At 38.9% G+C, this 18,457-nt stretch overlaps 1 non-coding gene across 1 annotated transcript; it reads right to left on the bottom strand.

Moving 5' to 3' along the window:
• Window positions 1-11,891: 11,891 nt before the first annotated feature.
• Window positions 11,892-12,023, bottom strand: LOC129674921 (small nucleolar RNA SNORA17). Its single transcript, XR_008719859.1, has one exon. It is a non-coding gene; the product is annotated as a small nucleolar RNA SNORA17 (small nucleolar RNA).
• Window positions 12,024-18,457: the final 6,434 nt, after the last annotated feature.

The raw sequence follows: 18,457 nt of genomic DNA, 5'->3' as shown, positions 1-18,457 counted from the left end.
AAGTGACAACGTAGGCAATATTTTTTTAATTGTCAAAACTAGATGATGGAGCATCTAGTTAGTACAGGCCAGAGATGTTACTAAAACATGTTAAAACACACAGGAGAATCTTTCATGGCAAGGAATTACCTGGGCTAAAATGTTAACAGGAAATATAAAACATTACATTTTTATCTTTTAAAAAAGTTAAAATTATGTTATTTGTGTGTGTATGTGTGTGTGTGTGTGTGTGTGTGTGTGAGCAATTGCATATTCCCAAGGGTGTGCCTATCATGACTCATATATGAAGGTCAAAAAGCAACTTAGCAGATTCAGTTAATCTCCATCCATCTTTGCTTTGGATCTGGAGATTGACTTCAAGTTGTCAAGTTTGTATGACAAGTTCTTTGAGCCCTGAGACATCTCACTGGACTGATATCTCCTTTAAACACTTACTTTGTCATTCTTTTGTGTATTGGGTATGGTGAAGTAAGTGAGAGTGCATGGGCATGCCTGGCTCAGATTCTCTCCTTCAACTGTAGGTTCTGGGGATCAAACACAGGTCCTTCAGAACATCAGGTTTGTACTGCCAACTACTTTTACACACTGAACCATCTTGCTGTACTCTCCCTCAACTCTCCCCTCTCTCATTGTGTTGTTTTCTATTTTGGAGACTGGTCTCCTGTAGCCCTACCTGACTACAAATTTGCTAGGTATCCAGGAATGACCTTGGCTGTCTGATCCTCTTGCCTCTACCTCCTACTATAATGATTACAATTATTACAGGTCTACAAGACCACACACAGCAGAAGCAATTCTGGGAAACAAACCCAGGGCATTATATGAGTTAGGAAAGCAGTTCACTGAGTCAAATCCCAGCTTCTCTCACCTTGAAAACCACACCTGGAAAGCATTGGTAAATTACACCAGGAGTCAGACAAGATAACATCTCTGAGATGAAGGTAAAGAGTTCTTCCTGGAAGAGATGTGGCTAGACTCTGGTGGTCTACAGCATGGGATTCAACAACTTCATTGGAACACAATAGTTTTCCTTTCCTTTAGCATTCTGACATCCAAAACTAAAATGATATGGAATTTAAGCCATAATTCAAAGATAGTATGACTTAATATTTATGCAAATCCATGTTCCAGCAATATGGCAGCCACCAGCTACATGTGCCATTATCCAGTTACTGACTACATCATTGTATTTAGTAAGGCCTTGGTTGATATCTGAAATCTGTGCAGCCCTTCCTGTTATCCAACATACTGTCTTCTTACATTTTGGTTCCTGGAGTACTTGGACCCACAATATAATATGCGTTTTTTCCACAAATTACATCTGTTCCTGGGACAGGAGAAACTCAAAACATGAGTGGCAGCACTGAATAAGCAATAGGATGGCACCAAATTGAAATGTTTTTCCAATGCCACTCCAGGGTATGGTGCACAACTTGTGATCACCTATAGCCTCAGGACATGTGGAACAGTGAGGAAGGACAGGGACAGTACTTAACACTTGCCCTCTCTACTCTCATATTTCATTTCCTGTGACAATGTTATCTTCTGCATGTATCCAGTTTCCCATTGCTGAACTGCTAAGCTGTTTCCAGTGTGATTTTGCTAAATTATGCTCATGGAGAAGTTCCATGCATTATATATTTGCAACATATGTTTAATTCATTCCATATGGTAATTTTCTAGCAGACAGCTAGACCAAATAGTACATACATAGAATACTACCTATTTTAATAAATTGCAGCATGGGAAGACTGAACTATTCAACAGACATCTCTACCACTCAAAATGATATATTTTCTCATATTTTTAATAGAATGAGAATACAGGATGGAAACATTGAACATTGCTTTCAATGTCTTGCTTCCAATGAATGATTAAGCTTTAGCCATGTCACTCACAAGTCTCTCCTTTCCTGCTTTAAATAGCATGGAAGCAAGAATACAAATCATAATTTTGAACATCTTGAAGAGCCAAGAATTCTGCCATTTGGCAGTACATGAACAAAGAAACAGTGCAACTCAATTCCCTATGCTTCTCATTTGGCCGTAATCTTTCAAGCATGGTCATCAGGACAGCATTGACACCATCACCTGGGAATGTGAAAATTCTCAGGCTACACTTCACATCTCTTGAATAAGAAATTCAAAAAAAAAAAAAAAGGAGAAAGAAAGAAAGAAAAAGAAGAAGAAGAAAAAAAGAAATTCCAGGTACAGGTCCCAGAAAGTCACATTTTATTATTATTTTTTTATTATTATCATTAGTTATATTTTGTTAATTCTGTATCCCAGCTACGGAGTCATATGAAAGGGGAGGAGGTCCTCCCCTATCAATGGACTTGGAAAGGGGCAGAGAGGAGATGAGGGAGGGAGGGTGGGATTGGGGAGGGAATGAGGGATACAGCTGGGATACAGAATTAACAGAAAGTCACATTTTAACAAACCTAATCTCTCATATGGTAAACTGTAATGAGTCTGAATAGCAACTGAGATTCCTGCCTGAGATGCATGGTTATAATGTCTTTGTGAGGCTCTGTTTCCTTTCTGTGTCCCAATCTCCTTACTTCTTAAGGAAAAAAAAAAACTATTTTATATTAATGATGTGTATGTGTGTGACTACGTAAATGTGGGTACAGGTGGCCACAAAGGCCAGGAAAGAGTGTTGAATTCCCTGGGCCTAAAGTATGGGATGCTGTGAGCTAATATGCCAAGGGCTCTTCCTCTCATTTCTAAATTCACAGTGATTTTTGTTTCATTATGATACAGACTTTCCATATGTCTGGATGTCTCGCCTCAAACTTGCTACATAGAGCAGGAACTTGTGGCAGTCCTCTTGCCTCTATTTTCTGAATGCTTTCAGTTATGAGAAACCATGATCAGCAAGAAAAGTTATGCTTTTGCATTAGAACCTAGAAAAAAACAGGTGCTATTAAGAGTGAAGGGCCAGAAGCAATTACCTTCTTCACTCTTTTTTTTTCCAGTATTGGAAATCTAACACTGTCCAGTATACCATAGGAAAAATGCTCTAGCAGTGAGATGCATCTCCAGCCCGTCACTCTTTTATCCCAGTTGCCTAATAAAATGCTTCATATATACAAAATTTTCAATAAATATGTGTTAAATGAAGCTAAGACTCATACAAGAATTGAGTTTGGAACAAAAGTCCAAATATTGCTGAATATAATCAAGAGCAAGGGCTGTAGCTCAACGGTGATGTGCTTGCTCAGCATTCTGTGGCATGGGATTTGATGTGCAGCACCTCAAAATGAGAGTAACAGTCGGGGTTTGAGGATTGGAATTATAATTAAATTGGTCGAATGTGCAGCCTGCATTCATGAAGCCCTTGGTGAATGGGACATGGTGGCACATCCTGAAATCCCAGCACTCTCATGGTTGAAACAGAAGGCTAAGTAGAAGGTTCTAAGGCAGTCTTGGATAAAGGAAAACCTTTTAAAATCCAACACATGAATAAAGGGACACATTAAGATTGAGGGGCTAGGAGTGGTGATGTCTCCCCAGGACTCTGAGGCTGAGGCAGAAGAAAGGAGAGTTCAAGGCCAGCCTCAGCATTATACAAAGATCTAACTAAAAATAAATAAGTAAGCAAACCAAACCAAAAGTGTGTGTGTGTGTGGGGTGCAGCAAGGTGATGAACTGAGGGAAATTTATACTTTCCTATATTCACTTTTTTTACATTTTACACATTCCTGAAAGAATATTTTACTTACATCATTAAAAAATTATGTTGATTCTGGCTTGCAACTATGAGGCCCTTGGTAGCCAGCAGAGGGCAGCACTCAACTTCCAAAAACTAGCCTGTTCCTAACTTAGCTTGAACCACTTTAACAGAAAAAAAAAAAAAAAGGAAAAGAAAAAAATAATCAGCCTTTTGCAGTTAAAAACATTTGAATACTTCAGAAATGGACTTTGAAAGGATGCTGTAAAGTAGATTCTCCTCAGGGCTATTTCCCAACTTAATTCAGACAGATGGTCTTGGGGTTGTTTAAAGACTTGTTTTTTTATAACAAACAATTAGAGAAATAGTGGCATTAATTAGCATTTCTTATAGCCCACACTTGACAGTTGTCCTCAAAAGTAGCCTTTAGCAAATATGTTTTTGACAGATGCTTAAAAAAGGGGGGTAAGTCTAAGAGTCCTAAGCAATACTTTGTCTCCACAGCTGTAAGTAATGCTCCTGTAAGCCACTTTCCCTTGCCAGATAACTGGGAGATATTAAACATTTGTTCCCATTTAAAAATTATATATGCCTAGAAGAAAAAGAATAAATAGTCACCGAATTTTAATGTTGGAAAATAATAAAGTCTCATTGGTTTTTCTATTGTTTTGGAAAGAAGTTTCAAGCTAATGAGTTTAACAACTTATTCATGAGTATATAGCTAGTGAGTTCAGGAATTAAATAAAACCAGGCCTCCTCTCTTACCTTCAGGGCTGTGGGGGCTCCATGTTCATTTGTGTTTTGCAATAGCAAACTGTCCTTTCTTACAAAAATATAGTGAACAATGACACACTGTGAGTTGCATTAAAGTACTCCAATCAATAAATAAAGCATTTATCCACTAAAATATATTATATACATAATCATAATTATGTGTAATATTAAAGCATGTAAGTAAAATATTTTCTTATATTTGTTATAAGTAAAATATTTTCAGCAATATTTTAAAACTATATTGTAAAGTTTATCAAGAATATATCACGTTGCTTTTCCTTCAGTTCCTTCACCTGTTTGTTTGAACATTTCTCTGTTTCTTTTATTTCTTTCAGTGATTTAATTATTTCCTCTCAGAAGGGTTCAAACTGTTTGACTGCATCTTCCTGTATTTCTTTACAGATGGCCCTAAACTGTTTGACTTTATCTTCCTCTGTTTCTTTACACATTTTATTTGTTTCCTCCATGATCCTCTTCATAAGCATAGATGTAAGGTAATATTCTTGAATTTCACTTATGATACTGTGTCCAGGGCTACTTGGCCCTGGATAACTGGGTTCTGGAGATGCCATAATGCTTTGGCTTTTGTTGGTACTCCTTTTATGCTGGCTTCTACCCATCTCGCTGTCTCAGGTATTGGCTGTTAGTTTCTGGTGCCTGCTGGAATCCTGGGGTAGGGAGAATCCCCTTGGTAGGAAGATGGTTGTTCCTGAAGGAAGTCTCCTCAGCTATTTGGGTATGGTCACAGAAAGGCAAGTGCTAACCAGGAAAGAATTAAATCACTGAAAGAAATAAAAGAAACAGAGGAATGTTCAAACAAACAGCTGAAGGAATTGAGGGAAAAAAATCAGGAAAAGACAAACAAACAGGTGAAGGAATTCAACAAAATGGTTCAAGTTCTGAAGATAGAATTAGAAAAATAAAAAAAAAAACACACACACAAAACAGAGGAAATCATGGAGAGGAAGAACTTAGGGGAAAAAAAACAGGAACTATAAAAGTAATCATTACCACCAGACTACAAGAGATTAAAGAAAGAATCTTGGGTATGGAAGATACAATGGAAGAAATCATTGTATCCATCAAAGAAAATGTTAAATCTAAAAATATCCTGACACAAACCATCCAAAAAATCCAAGACAACATGAAAAGACAAAATCTAACAATAATAGGAATAGAGGAAAAAAGATTCCAGTCTCCAAGGCCCAGAAAATATTTTCAACAAAATCATAGAAGAAAATTTCCCCAATTTAAAGGAGAAGCCTATAAGCATACAAGAAACCTGCACAACACCTAATAAATTAAACCAGAAAAGAAAATCCTCACAACACTTAATAACCAAAAACAGTAAGTATACAAAACAAAGAAAAAACACTAAAAGCTACAAGCGAAAAAGGCCAAGAAACATATAATGGCAAACTCATTAAAATCACACCTGACTACTAAACAAAGACTATGAAAGCCAGAAGGGCCTGGACAGATATCTTGTAGACCCTAAGAGAACACAGTAGTCACTCCAAGCTACTATCACCAGCAAAACTCCCAGTCATCATAGATGGAGAAAACAAGACATTCAATAACAAAAACAAATTTAACCAATACCTACCTATAAATCCAGGTTTACAGAAGAAACTAAAGGTTAAACGGAAAAATACAACCCAAGAAGCTAACTACATTCAGGAAAACACATGGAAACAGAACAACTCGCTAATCAGTGACAGCTGGGTTAGGGAAGAAATAAAGAAAGAAATTAAATACTTCCTTGAATTCAATGAAAATGAAGGCACAACCTACCGAAATTTATGGGACACAATGAAAGCAGTTTTAAGTTCATAGCACTAAGTGCCTTCAAAATAAAATTGAAACATTTCATACAAGGAACTTCACAGCTCACTGGAAAGCCCTAGAAAAAAAAGAAGCAGACACACCCAAGAAGAATAGACATCTAGAAATAATCAAACTCAGCGCTGAAATGAATGAACTAGAAACAAAGACAACAATTGAAAAATCAATGAAACCAACATCTGGTTCACTGAGAAAATCAACAAGATAGACAAACCCTTAGCCAAACTAAACGGTAGAGAGAAACAACCCAAATAAAAAAAATGAGATATGAAAAGGCGGTCATAGCAACAAACACTGAGAAAATCCAAACAATCTTTAGTTCTTACTTCAAAAGATTATATGCCACAAAATTTGAAAATCTAAATGAAATGGATAATTTTCTTGATCGATTCCACTTACCAAAGCTGAATCAAGACCAGGTAAATCAATTAAATAGTCCCAGATACCCTAAGGAAATAGAAGCTGTCATCAAAAGTCTCCCTTAAAAAAAGCCCAGGGCCAGATGGTTTCAGTGCAGAATTCTACTAGACCTTCAAAGAAGAGCTAACACCAATACTCTTGAAACTATTCCACAAAATAGAAACAGAAGGAACACTAACAAACTCATTATATGAAACCACAGCCCCCTTGGTACCTAAACCTCACAAAGACCCAACAAAGAAAGAATTTCAGGCCAATCTCCCTTATGAACATTGATGCAAAAATACTCAACAAAATACTTGCAAACGGAATACATGAATACACCAAAGATATCCTTCACTGTGACCAAGTAGGCTTCTTCCCAGGTATGCAGGGGTTCAATATACAGAAATAAATCAATGTAATCCACGATATAAACAAACTAAAAGGAAAAAAACACATTATAATCTCATTAGATGCTGAAAAAGTGTTTGATAAAATCCAACACCCATTCATGTTTAAAGTCTTAGAGATCAGGGATTCAAAGCACTTACCTAAACATAGTAAAGGCAATATACAGCAAGTCTAAGCCAACATCAAACAAAACAGAGAGAAATTTGAATCAATCCCACTGAAATCAGGGACAAGGCAAGGCTGTCCACTCTTTCCATATCTCTTCAACATAGTTCTTGACGTCCTTGATAAATCCATAAGACAATTAAAGTAGATCAAGGGGATACAAATTGGAAAGGAAGAAGTCAAAGTATCACTATTTGCAGATGATATAATAGTATACATGAGTGACCTCAAAAATTATACCAGGAAACTCATTCAGCTGAAAAACACCTTCAGCAAAAAGGCTGGATACAAAATAAACTAAAAAAAAAAAAAAATCAGTAGCCCTCCTGTATACAAAAGACAAAAGGGCTGAGAAATAAATTAGGGGAACAACACCCTTCACAGTAGCCACAAAGGACATAAAGTAACATGGTGTGACACTAACCAAGCAAGTCAAAGACTTGTATGAAAAAAATTTCCAATCTCTGAAGAAAGAAATTGAAGAAGCTATCAGAAGATGGAAAGATCTCCCATGCTAATGGCTTGGCAGGCTTAACATAGTAAAAATGGCCATCTTACCAAAGATTATCTAAAGATTCAATGCAATTCCCATCAAATTACCAACACATTTATTTACAAAACTTCAAAGAAAAATTTTCAACTTCATATGGAATAACAAGAAACCCATAATCGCCAAAACGATCCTCTACAATAAGAGAGCCTCTGGAGGTATCTCCATCCCTGATCTCAAGCTGTACTATACCTCAATAGTTGTAAAAACTGCATGGTACTGGAATAGAAACCAACTGGTGGATCAATGGAATAGAATAGAAGTTCAGAAATAAACCCACACACATATGAACACCTGATATTTGACAAAGAATTCAAAACCATAAAATGGAAAAAAGATAGCATCTTCAACAAGTAATGCTGGTCTAACTGCATGTCTACATGTAGAAAATGCAAATAAATATATACTTATTACCATGCACAAAACTAAAGTTCAAGTGGATCAAAGACCTCAACATAAAACCAGTCACACTTAACCTGTTAGAAGAATAAGTGGGCAAGAGTCTTGAATTCACAATGTCACAATTTCCTGAAGAAAACACCAACAGCACAGGCTCTAAGATCAACAATCAATAAATGGGACCTCATGAAACTGAAAAGTGTCTGTAAAGCAAGGGAAACTATTGTTAGAACAAAACAACAGCCTACAGATTGGGAAAGGGTCTTCACCAACCCTATATCTGATATCGGAATATATAAATAACTCAAGAAGTTAAAAAACAACAAATCAAGTAATCCAATTAAAAATAGGGTACAGAGCTAAACATAGAATTATCGATAAAGGAATATCAAATGGCAGAGAAACACTTAAAGAAATGATCCACATCCTTAGTCAGCAGAGAAATGCAAATCAAAATAACCCTGAGATTTCACCTTACACCCATCAGAATGGCTAAGATTAAAAACTCAAGTGACAACACATGCTGGAGAGGATGTGGAGAAAGGGGAAGCCTGTTCTATTGCTGGTGGGTATGTAAACTTTTGCAACCACTTTGGAAATCAATCTGGCTCTTTTTTCAGACGATTAGGAATAGTACTACCTCAAGATGCAGCTATACCACTGTTAGGCATACAAAAGATGTTCAAGTATACAACAAGCACATTTGCTTAACAATGTTCTTAACAATACCTGATAAAACAGGAGCGGATGAATGGGGAGGAGGTTCCCCCTATCAGTGGACTTGGCAAGGGGCACGGTGGAGATGAGGGAGGGAGGGACTGGGAGGGAATGAGGGATCGGGACACGGCTGGGATACAGAGTTAATAAAATGTAACCGATAAGAAAAAAATAAAATTAAAAAAAAAAAGAAAGAAAAAACAACAATGTTCTTAACAGCTTTATTTGTAATAGCGAGAAGCTGGAAACAAAGCAGATGCCCTGCAGTTGAGGAATGGATACAGAAATTATGGTACATTTACACAATAGAATACTACTCATCAATTAAAAACATGGAAATCATGAAATTTGCAGGTAAATGGTGGGATCTAGAAAATATCATCCTGAGTGAGGTATCCCAGAAGGAGAAAGACACACAAGATATATACTCACAAGTGGATATTAGACTTATAATATAGGATAAGCATACTAAAATCTGTACACCTAAGGAAGCTAATCAAGAAGGAAGACTGGGTAAGATGCTCAGACCTCATTCAGAAAGGCAAATGGGATAGACATCAGAAGAGGAAGAAAACAAGGGATAGGACAGTAGCCTACCACAGAGGACTCTACCCAGCAAGGTATCAAAGCAGATGCTGAGAATCTTAGCCAAACTTTGGACAGAGTGCATGGAATCTTATGTAAGAAGGGGGAGATTGAAATTCCTAGAGCATAGGGAGCTCCACAAGTAGAACAACAGAACCAAAAAAATCTGGGCACAGGGGTCTTTTCTGAGACTGATACTCCACCTGAGGACCATGAATGGAGATAACCTAGAACCCCTGCACAGATGTAGCCCATGGCACCTCAGTCTTCAAGTGCACGTCCTAGTAAGGGAAACAGGGACTGTCTCTGACATGAACTCAGTGGCTGGCTCTTTCATCACCTCCCCCTGAGGGGGGAGCAGCCTTACCAGACCACAGAGGAAGACAATGCAGACAGTCCTGACAAAACTTGTATGCTAGGGTCAGATGGAAGGGGAGGAGAACTTCCCTTATCCTTGGACTGGGGAAGGGGCATGGGAAGAAAAGTGAGAATAATGGAGAGATTGGGAGAGGACAAGGGCAGGGGCTACAACTATTACGCAAAATAAATAAATTGTAATAAATAGAAAACATTAAAAGGAATATATTTTGTTTTTTAAATCTTTTTTGAGACTATGTCTCATGTAGTACAGGGTGGTTCTTACACTCTATGAGTTATAGATAGTATTATTTTACTTTTTATTGTTGTTTAGTGAATTTCACATCATGTACCCCAGTCCCCCTCATCTCCCCCTCCTCTTATACCTCTCATATCCTTGCAACCTCCTCTCCAACATAAAAAAAAGTCTCATTGTGGAAGTTGTACTTTGTACCAGTGTGTCCCACAGTTCACCCTTTTGTCTACACTTCTTTGCTTGTCAGTGTTCATTGCAGTGACTCACTGGTCTGGTATGAGGCTTCTGGTTTATGCTACTCTATCAATATTGGAATCCTACTGGGACTCTTCCCTGATATCCTGTTGTTGCCTTGAGTCACAGAGATCCTGTAGTTTGGGATCTGAAGGACCAGCCCCTTCATGCACTCCAGCAGTTCATCATCAATGGGATAGATGTTGGAATGGGCCAATTCAAATCCCTAGATCTGGGCCTGTGAGGTATCTGAACTGGTAAGTCTGCCAGCTCTCTCAATCTCATGCCCTTAGGCAGACTCATGAGCAACAGCTCTCTCCAAGCCTCCCGAAAATCAAGGCCAGCTCTAACTGCTGTCCAGGCAAGATGCAAGGCCCCCTCTCTTGATGATGAGGGACATGCCAGTTCTCCCACTCTCATGACCCTTGTACCCGCTCTGCCACCTACCATACATTGCAAGGGACTAAGGAGAGGAGCAGGATGTCTCTTCCTCATCACTGCTACTGCCCAACAGACAAGAGACATGGCTGGCTTTCCTGTGCTAATGCCCTCAGGGCCAGCTTACCTTCAACCCTCCCGTCCAGGGCCAACTCTACTATGGTCTGCTCTCCTTTTCTCATGACCTAGGGCCAGGTCTCCCACCTTTTTCACAAGTGATCAGGGGGAGGGATTATCTCTTTCTCTTATCATGTTACCACATGGGAGAAAAGTGGTAGGGCCAGTTTCTCACAGTGGATCACCCCCAACTCTAGAGTACTGCAGCTGCATAGGGATGGGGTCAGCTCTCCTGCTGTCATGCCTCCAGGGCCTGCTTTCCCATGATGCCCAGATTAGGGATTGTGCTAGTTCTGCACAGCCCTCAGACATCAACATGTCCATGGGCAGCAGCCCAGACCAGAGACATCCATCTGGCCATTGGTGGTAACATATCCCTGCTGCTGTAGGAAGAGGAGCCAGATATGGCTCCTGCAGCGACAGCACAGGCCTGGACCCCACCATGGAGCCAGGTAGCATCACCAGCTACTCACATCAGGCTGTTTCTTACTACCTTTGAGTCTACAGTGTTGCTTGTCTTCATTGTGCCCACATCGTTCTGTTTCTCTTAACTTCCATTTCTCTACCCCTTACTTATTCCTTAGTGGCATCCAGGGTTTCTGAGTGTTTAGTGTAGTCTCAGGAGTACTATGGCCTGCTCATGAATTATGGTGCTGAAAAGAAATTATCTTGGGCATGTTCTGCCCACAACCCCAGGCCTGCACAGCACTGGATTGGTAGTCATCTCTGGCTTACTCCTCATCCAGCCAGCCCAAGTGGCCCCATGTGAGGGTATTCTATCTCAGCCTCATTCCTGCCTGAGGCACAGTTCCCAGGCAGGATTTTTCTAGTCTCCAGCTTGCTCTCCATCCTGAGAGCCCACACTGGCCTGCCTGGGCCATGCTGATCGTTATCTCTGGCTTGCACTGTGTCTGGAACCCCTGGTACAGGACTGGTGGTCATCTCAGGTTCGATTTTTTTTTTTCAGGGAATGTTAGGCTACTGATCATTCAGGTGTTAATAGGTATGAATACTGAAATTAGACATAGCCTCTCTCCTCTCTGCCACCAAATAACGTACATGTGACACAGCAGCTACATCTGCAACATCCCTAGGTGCAGCTTATCTTAGTATTCTTTTAAAAAATATTTTGTTTATCAGTGTTCTTACTGCATGCACACCTGCATGCCAGAAAAGGGATCAGAATCCCGTGTAGATGGTTGTGAGCCACCATGCAGTTGTTGGGAATTGAACTCATGACCTCTGGAAGAGCAGACAGTGTTCTTAACCACTGAGTCATCTCTCCAACCCAATCTTAGTATTCTTAACACACGAAAATGCTGCTTTAATTAACTCAACTTTATATAATAAAACACATGACTTTTAGCTATATGTTTCAACTTTATACTAGAGAAATTGTGCCACACACACAAAAAAAAATAATTTAAAGATAGATAAGGTCAATAATAAATTTTAAGTGCAAATTAAAACATATATGGTATGCAATATTTGTTGTTGGGTAGTACTAAGAAATTCATTTTTTGTGAATGTACATAGGATTTCCCTTCAGTGGCAGATGAGTTGGAGGAGCATTCAGCAGGTTTGTGTTTAAGCCTCTTCAATAAGCCTTAGTTTAGTTGTTGGTTAAGTTTTTGTGACTCTGTTGTTGCACACTTAAGGGAAAGATTTGTTTTGGATTAAGGTTTCAGAATATTCATTCTCTAGTCACTTGGCCCCATGTGCTTAGGCTAGACAAAGAGATGAGATTGTGTGGTAGAGGAACATCTTCACTTCTTGGTGGCCAGGAAGCAGAAAGAATGCCTGCCGAACCTTGTAAATTCTTCTCCCCCCACTTTCCATCTGGGTACCAAGCCCATGGGAAGGAGCTGTTCCCACTCAAGGTGGATCTTCCTCTCTTAGTTAATCTTCCCTGTAAAACACTGATAGATACTGTGCCTTATTTTTGAGGTATTTCTCACTCCAATCAAGATGAACCCTCTCAGTTCCTAACAACGTTTGTAATTATTTGGACTCCTATCACTCTCCCTGTGAATACACTGGAAACTGGGAATGGTACAATGTCTTGACAAACCATTGCTATACATCCTTTCTTTTGACTCTGCTTTTCCATCCTCTCCCATTTATACCAATGGTATGAAGAATGTGGCTTTCAGCCAAACAGCAGCTTTGTTAGCAAAAGAATCTTGGGCTTTATTCAAGACCTACTAAGTCAGAATCTGAATTTTAACAAGGTCTCTAGGTGATTCGTCCGTCTGTACATTAAAATTTGAGAGGGACTTACCTAGACTAATTACAGCCTTTGAGTTAGTACTGTTTCTATTCTGACCTCTTCCAATATACCTTCTGCATTACAGCTAGGAAATTCTCTTCAATAAGCAATGCCTATATGTTTCACTATTTATAATCTCCCAGGAGCCCCCACTATAAGACTATAATATAGAAAGAGCAGAGGCTATAAATTAAAAATCAGGTCTTGACTGAAACACATTAGTTTTGTGGCCTAATGAAAGTAAAAATAGGATCTCATGTAGTCCAGGTTGGCCATGAAATTAGAATGTAGCCAACCAAGGCTGACATTGAACTCCTGATCCTCCCAAATTCCAAGATTATAAAAATGGGCCAGCCTGGTTTTGTGACTTTTAACAGCTAATACAAATATCTCAGCTTCTGCTTGCTCATTTATAAAATGTTGATTAAAATGCCTATCTCGTAAGTGTGAGATGATGATTAAATAAAGTCATATTTGCAGAAAATTTTCTAGATGGAAAGATAATATACTAATTTAATTAATATATATTTAATATATTATATATTCATTTGTTATGCATAGATTTCTATATATTATATAATTAATATACTATATTATAATACATTATATTATTTTAATATATATTAATAATATAGATTATTCAGTTGAAACAATCCATTGGGATGAAGACAGCATAAATGAGGCATACACAGAAATGTTGAAAGTCTGAAAATGGATATAACTCATAATCAATGTAGCAAGATGAATGCTTTCTGTCTTCTAAAACAAGGGCAAAATTGTTCAGAGAATTCCTGCTGAATGCTTTTGGGATCTTTATTCAGGAAGGAGACCATAAGAAGTCTATGTAGAGACCACCATGCCAAAGTCCTCCATTCAGATATTCCATTTCCATCAACCCATGAAGTGAAAGACAGAAGATGGAAGCTCTTTTGGCCTCCAGGCTAACCCATGTATCAGCCACTAACTAGCTGGTGCTGTAAGGCTCAGAGATACCCATTTCTTAGCTCCCCAGATTATGGGCTTTGATCAAACCTTGGTTTTATTTCCCTACATTTGGGAGATAGCTTAGTGTAATGCAGTCTCAGATGATTTCAAATGCAGTTCCCTCAGAAACATGTTGAAATTTAATCCCCATTGTTTGATAAGAACAAGTAGGACAAAGTAGACCTCTAAGAGGTACTCAGGACTCTGCCACTTGCATAGACTAACTCATTCCTGGATTAAAAGTATACTGTAAAATCAAGTTTTATTATGTACATATGAGCTTCATGGCTCTAATCATGCTGCCTTGGAAGTCTTCCAGCAAGAAAGCCATCATCTTCCAGCCTGGTGAAACAGACCCTATAATACCAATTACCCTGGAGGCTGAAGCAGGAGGATCCCAAGTTCAAAAACTGCCTAGACTTTGTTATAAGTCTAAACTCAAAATGAAACATTGATTTTCTTTAAAGAAAGAAAGTAAGGAAAGAATGAAGAAAAGAAGGAACCATGAATTAACTTGTGGGTATCATTCAAGCCAAGCCAGAGCACTTGCTGTCATTTGCAAGATCCTTGGTTCAGTCTCCAGCATGGCAAAATTAATTAATTAATTAATTAATTAATTAATTAATTAATTAATTAATTACCTAACAGAAGACAAAGAAGGAAGAAAGAATGAAGACTGCCACCAGCTACAAAGTTTTAACCTTAGACCAGAGCCAGGAGCTAAACTGAACCTTTTCTCTTTTAACTTACCTACTCTATATGTTATTGTGTTAACTACCCACAGAAAAGGAGGGATGGCAGTAACGCTCAGCAAGGTAGCATTTATTAAACCCTAAGCCAGATGCCCAAGGCCAACAAAAAAGAATTAGTAACAGAAAATAGAGACAAAGGCATGAAAACAACTGGCATATATTGATAGTTGACAAAGCTGAATGACTATACCTAAGTTTATGGTAACATTCTTCCTACTTATTCGTAGAAGTTTCTGTAATAAAAGAATGAAAACATAAAAATTTAAATGTAAAACAATTTAAAAAGAAAACCTATGCAAAGTACTAAGCCAAAATTATTAGCAGTCATCAATGAATAACTGCAATCCTAGTGAAATTATCCATCATTGGTACTTATCATTGTGGAACAAGTCAATTATACACTGAAGAGCACAACATTCAAATGCCTCCTGGGAATCTTGCTCCTTTTTCTTGTTTTAGTGTTTGTTCTTTTTTTTTAAAAAAAAATAAAAGGTGGCACCCTCTCTAAGATATCATCAAGAGAAGACATGAGAAGAGCTCCCCACCCCAATGGAGGTGAAAGGCCAGGAAGCAAGGGTAAGCTGATGGCCACTTGGAGCTTTCTGTGTATGCACCATCATTGGATACTATGAATCAACAATGGCCAGAAACTTCCATTGAGAAACCCTAGAAAACGATGTGTGTGATGCCTAATCAACAACTGAGTCAAAGAGAAAATAACAAATGGGGAAACTGGCCCCAGTGTAGCCACTTCACCAGACAGAAGAATCCTGAGAGCAAAGCACCTGTGTTAAGGCTGCTTCCATTCAGTTTTTTGTGGGCTCACAACACATCTTATGGCTTTTCTCCTACTTTTAGTTAACATCCACTTCAAATACAGGAATAATGTTACTGACAAAAATGCCAGGCACAGATAAAAGGTAAGAGAAACATTTAGTGATATCGGGGACTTTCTAGAAACTTTCTTTTTAAATTTTTTTTATTTCTTTTTTTATATATTTTGTCTGAACTTTAGTTTCCCTTCCCTTCCCACATCCTATCTGTGCAGATAGGTGCAGATCCACCTCCCCTCAGAAACAAATAGGCCTCCAAGGGACATCAACAAAATATGGCATAACAAGCTATAATAAGACCAGACACATACCATCACATCAAGCCTACATTAGCAACAAAGTAGGTGGAAAACAGTCCCACAAGGAGGCAAAAGAGTCATCAATTAGCCCTCTCTTCATAGTGAGGATTCCCACAAGAACAACAAGGTACTCAACCATAGCTTATATACAGAGGATCTAGGTCAGACCCGTACAGGCTCTCTGATCTCCCTGATTTCCCCATGAGTCCTGGTCAGTTGAATCTGTTTGTCATGTTCTTGTGGTGCCCCTTTGGTAAAAGTGGGCTCTGCTTCCTCAGATCCTTCCTCCCACTCCTCTGCAGGACTCCCAGAGCTCTGCCTAATATTTGGCTGTAGGACTCTGTATCTGCATCAGTTGCTGGATGGTCTCTGGTCTCTCTGATAATGATTCTTCTAGGCTCTGGTCCAAGTATACTCTGCAGGCAGGATAAACTGTAGGTCAAAGGTTTCATGGTGGGGTAAAACTGTAACCTGGGCTGGGCTGAAATCCACTCTTTTGCCCTGTCTGGACTCAAACTCTCAGTGATCTTCTTGACACAATTTCCCAAATATTGGGATTACTGAGCCACACATCCATTCTGTTTTTTTTTTTCCAAATTCCTCTATCACTAATTCACACATTCTAATCTTACAGATTCAAGAAATGACCAAAATACTTACTGTCCAGAATGCAACCTGTCATTTCATTCCTCTGTTGCTTTCGCTTTTCTGGAGCATTGCCCCTAGACCAGCTTCATGAATCAGCTCAGATTAACCCCACAGGGAGGCTGTTTCTGACACACAGAAATAGAATTTCTTCCATCTGTTGTTAGGCATTAGGACTAGCTTATTATTTTTCTGGGTGTGTTTATCTGATTTCCTTTACCGGACTGAAATTCTCACTCTCTTCAAGCTTACAGTGTAAAGAGAAGAGTCAGACAACTAAAAAATAAATCTGCAATTGAATTGTACTGTGATCACATCCTGTAAAAAAATACAATTAGGGAAACTATGGAAACATGAAAGTCAGTAAGATGCTTTCAGCACCTGCATGAGGACCTGTGTCGAACTCCCAGAACCTAGACACTGGGTACTGGGTGAACCTGTAATCCCAGGGCTGGGGAGGTAGAGAAAGGAAGATCCCAGGCACTTGTTGAGCAGCCAATAAAACTGAATTGGTGAACTCAAGATTTCAGTGAGAAATTTCAACTTTAAATAAAAAGGTGAAGAATTATTGAGGAAGATACCTAATGCAACTTCTGGCTTCCACATGCACATGAAGTCACTCATTCCCACAAAGACACAGAACACACACACACACACACACACACACACACACACACACAAACAAACAAACAAACAAACAGAATCAGGAAGGGATGGGGCTATATTCTGTTCAGGGAAAGACATTTGGGATGACTGGGGAGGATGAAGTAATTGCCTTATTCAGAGGCTTAATTCAGAGTAGAGCACAAGGCCTGCCATATAGTAGGATGCATGAAATACTAAATGAACCAGCTCTGCCACCTTCAGAAGCTTCCTCTAAGGATCACAGGGGGTAGCATCTGCAAAAGTCCTTTGGAGGGGATAAAACTCAGCAAATATTCAACTTCATGACAGGATGTATCCTGAGAAGACAGGAGACAACATTCCCTCTTTCATCTGAGAGGACTTGTGCAGACAGGCAAATTTGGCCTGAGCCAAGTACATCCAGGCATCCAGTGTCTTTCTAAATACCATTTTCCCATTCTGTTTGGATCATCAACATTCCCTTTAATGAGATACAGGAGGGAGTAGACACATGGCTTGTGTGGGTGTACGTTTGGATGAAGTCCTGGGGTTGGAAGGTAGCCAGCTCTCTAGTACATTGACTTGAAGATCCAACTGGATGATTTTCAGGGGAGGGAGGGATGCTGAGAAGAGTGGAAAATAGGGGAGGTGATTACAAGTAGGAACAGTAACTCTATGTTTGTCTCTCCGTCTGTTCTGATTCTTTGGCCAAGTTTTTATTTTCCTCTTTCTGGTTCCTTTAATTCTCTGACATAAAATATTTTTCATTTCCAGTAAGACCAGGAAAAAATGGACATATATTTAACATCTACTGTGTAACAGACACCTGACATATGCTTTTACAACACAAAGGACAAAATTTCAGAAGTCAGACTGTCCAGACCTGTACCCATCAAAATACATGAATCCAAAGTATACAGATGCTTTATGTTCAGCATAGTACTTTTCAACTAAAATTAGCATTACATAGAAGTGATACATTACCATACTGAGTGTAAATTGTGTTCTTTCTAATCCCAGTTCTCCCTATTTGAAGAGGATGGCACAAAGCAAATTGACATCATTCTCTGCGAGTCAGGCCCATCTGTCTGTGACAGTGCAGATTACATAATATAAATGATTTTCAATG

This window comes from Psammomys obesus, unplaced genomic scaffold, assembly GCF_907164565.1.
Source record: "Psammomys obesus unplaced genomic scaffold, mPsaObe1.curated_primary_1811, whole genome shotgun sequence".
NCBI lineage: Eukaryota > Metazoa > Chordata > Mammalia > Rodentia > Muridae > Psammomys > Psammomys obesus.
The sequence above is the reverse complement of the archived record's forward strand: the minus strand, read 5'-3'. Positions and strand labels throughout refer to the sequence as shown.